Source organism: Trichechus manatus, unplaced genomic scaffold, assembly GCF_000243295.1.
Source record: "Trichechus manatus latirostris isolate Lorelei unplaced genomic scaffold, TriManLat1.0 scaffold00107, whole genome shotgun sequence".
In the NCBI taxonomy this organism is placed as follows: domain Eukaryota; kingdom Metazoa; phylum Chordata; class Mammalia; order Sirenia; family Trichechidae; genus Trichechus; species Trichechus manatus.
This window is the reverse complement of record NW_004444043.1, coordinates 2,521,938-2,525,601: the sequence shown is the minus strand read 5'-3', so window position 1 is coordinate 2,525,601 and position 3,664 is coordinate 2,521,938. Positions and strand designations below refer to the sequence as shown.

The window sequence follows — 3,664 nt, the reverse complement described above, 5'->3', positions numbered from 1 at the left end:
TGAGGATAAAGTTTTTCTGTCTCCCTCTTTCTTTCCGGGATAAAACAATGACTGGAGCAGCAGCAAACAATATACAACCCTGAGTAAAAACATGAAAGTCAGAAAGGAACCACTTTGGAACCCTGGTGCTGGTGGGCTCCAAAGTTGTTCCTTCCCACTCCCAGATTTCTCCTTATGTGAGACAATTAGATGTCCGTATCACATATGCCTATGTTAGCCTTGTTCGCTCTACTTGAGACTGAAAGCATTCTAACTGATATAGTGGTTTTAGTCCTTGTCTTTGAGGTTAGATGCCCACAGTGCATATGGGTTTCTAGAATCAGGACTATATGTAACCAAGAGGCCATATGACCTAATTATCCTGAGCCATCTATAATTTTTTTTTTTCGTTCCAGCCATCTTCATCTCATACCTATTATGCCATGAATTCGTAGTGAATAGGTTCCAGCAGCTCAGGCTCCTTGCCATTGGTTCTCACAAAGTGTGCTGCTCTGGGTGGGGCAGGCTGGTGCTTCCGTTGAATCCAGGTACCTTTCTCTTTGGCTTCCTTCTTTTTCTGATCATTTTCCTTCACGCATTTCAGGAAGCTATCTCGGCTCTTAGAATGCTTAATCTGCTCCATACGCACATTAAGTCTCTTGGCAAGAATCTTGCCCGTAACATATTTGTTCACCGCAACGCCAACAGCATGCTGGGTCACATTGCGGGCTCTTCCAGTTTTGCCGTGGTAACATTTGTGGGGCATTCCTTTTTGGACAGTGCCCACTCCCTTGATGTCTACAATATCGCCTTTCTTGTGATTCACGTGTGTGTGGCCAAAGGAACAACTCCATGTTTTCTAGAAGGCCTAGAGAACACAGAGCCTCTCCTCTTTGCCTTTGTGTTTGTCATTTTGGTGAATTACTACAAGATGGTGATTATGGCCAAAAGGGAGCCATCTATGATTTTGATTCAGGCTTATCAAACTTTAGTGCTAGGGGAATATTTTAGAGATCGTCTAATCCTGGGTTTTCCAAAGTAGGTTCCGTGGAACTACAGGCCTATAAGACACTTCCTCCCGGAAGGATTCCATGGGCAATTAAATTTGGGAATACTTCCTGTCACATCTTCATCTCTGAGAGGAACAAGTTCTATGGTTACAGGTCTGTCTATTCTGTCTGTCATTGCCTCTGTTCAGGACTCCTTTCTTGCTTGCTTGGACCTCTGTCGTATCCTTATTTTGGCATTCCTGCTTCCCATTGTTCCCTACCCTCTTTAACTCATCTTCCACATTGCCTTCATTCATTCATAGTTGAGAGCATATTAGGTGGTTGACACTGTTCCAGTTGCTGGGGGTACAACAGTAAACAAAGCAGAAGAAAATTATCGCCGTCATGGAGCTTACACTCTAGTCAAGGAAGCTATATGGTAAAGAAAGCCAAAGAAAAATAGGTAACATAGTAAAGAATATGAGCTTAGGGGAAAAATCAGAAAAGGGAGAGGTGGGTCCTAGGGTACAGTTTTGACTAGAGTTTTCAGGGAAGGTCTTGCTGAGGTGACATTTAGGATGAGAACTGAGGGGCTGAGGATATCTGGGGAAAAGCTGGCCAGGGAGAGAGAACACTGTGCACAAAGGCACTGAGGTGGGAGAAGGCCTGTTGTGCTTGAGGAAGAGCAAGCAAGCGAGAATGACTGAAGTGGAGGGAGCAGAGAGCGAGGAGTAGGCGTTATAATCAGATGAGTAGGATGGTGAGTCATGCGATGCTTTCTAGACCATTGCAAGAACTTTTGCTTATGCTCCGAGTGAGGTGGGGACACTTTTGGAGGGTCTTGAGCAGAGGAGTGATGTAACTGACATCTATTTTAAAAGAATCAATCTGCTTGCTGTGCTGAGGATAGACTATGGGAATGAGGTGGGAAAAGGAGAAGAGAGATAGTTACCAGACTACCCCAGTGTCTAGGCAAGAGGTGATGGATTGGACCAGGGTGGTTGCAGGGGACGTAGTGAGAATTGATTGGGTTCTGGATGTATTTTGAAAGTAAGGACAGGGTTTCCTGACAAATTGGATATAGTTGTGTGAGAGTAGAATCTAAGGTTGTTTAATTAAGCAATTAGAAAAATGGAGTTGTCGTTTACTATGAAGGGGAAAAATATGGGAGGAGTAGACTTGGAGGGAAACATGAGGAGCTCAGTCTTGGGCAAGTTAAATTTGAGATGCCTGTTAGACGTGCAAGTGGAGATGCTTAGTAATCAGTTGTAATGTGTGGCTGGAGTTAAGGGCTAAGGCACGGGTGGAAGATACACATTTGGAGGTAGTCGGCATATAGATTATACTTGTGCAGTGAGGCTGGATGAGGTCACCTAGAGATGGGGTGCTGAAGGGACTGAGTCCTAGGATGCTCCAAAGTGTACAGGCTGATGAGTAACAGCCTGAGGAGGAGCAGCCAGAGAGGTGAGAGGAAAACCAGGAGAGTGGGAAGTGCTGGAAGACAGATGTGCTTCCAGGAGGATGGAGTGAGCAGCTAGGCTAAATGGCTGCTGATTGGTCAGATAGAAGGAGAACGAGAAGCGACCACTGAATTTAGCAAAAGGGAGGTCGTTGATGAGGTTGACAGGAGCTGTTTTGGTGGAGTGATGGGGGCAAAAGTCTGCATGAAGCCAAGAAGGGAGACTGTTTTAAAATAGAGATACATCATCTTTCTATTTAAAGCTTCTGTCGTTTACCAGATAACCTTTACTCTTTCCCAGCCTGCCTTTACAGTCTCATCTGCAGCTACCATGTTTTCCCCCAGGCCCCTGAGGGCCCTTTCTACGCACTGTTGTGCAGCCTAAGCTTCCTCTAGCCCTCCTCCTCTCAATACCTTTCTGGGTCCGCCCCATTTATCGCACTGTTCACCTCCCATGTCCTTTCTCCCTGACCCTCACTTCCAGTATAGTCAGTGATTCCCCTCTTTGGGTCCTTGAGTCTACATCCTTTTTATGGCATTGTCTCAGTTTTAAGGCCTCAGTTGATTTGAGTTCTCACGGTACAAGCATATTTTGTCTTACTGGTTCTACCAGGTCCCTCAGTGGCACAAGTGGTTTGCTTTTGAATACTAACCTAAAAGTTAGTCGTTCAAACCCACCCAGCAGTGCTATGGAAGAAAGGCCTGGCGATCTGCTTCTGTAAAGATCACAGCCAAGAAAACCCTATGGAGCGGTCTGTAACACATGGGGTTGCCATGAGTTGGAATCGACATGACAGCAATGGATTTTTTTTTTTTTTTCTTAATTGGTTCTACCTAAAACACCTAGAATAATATTTGGCTCTTGATAATTTTGTGCGGTGGGGTGTCATATATATAATGTTAGTAAGTCACAGGACCTGTTGTTCTTTCCCCCTAAATGAATAATTTCTTTATAAGGATCAGCACAAAGCTGGTTCCTATGAGGCGGAGGTTAAAGATGTCCCAAATGTCCAACTTTTCCAAGCTGCTGTACCACTCCATCATCTCTAACATCAGCTACTCCCTCTCCCCTCAGTATTCTCCCTCTCGTCTTTGGGTTCCCGAATTCGCTGCAACCTCTCACAGAACTCAAGAATCCATGAACCATATAAAGGAAATGGCTCACGTGGTTGTGGAGGCTGGCAAGTCCCAAATTCGTGGGTCAGGCATAGGCTTCTCCTGACCCATGTGGCTGCAG

The 3,664-nt window shown here is 45.2% G+C and overlaps 1 pseudogene; it reads right to left on the bottom strand.

Moving 5' to 3' along the window:
- Nucleotides 1–415: 415 nt before the first annotated feature.
- On the bottom strand, nt 416–891 carry LOC101346247 (60S ribosomal protein L21 pseudogene; annotated as a pseudogene).
- Nucleotides 892–3,664: the final 2,773 nt, after the last annotated feature.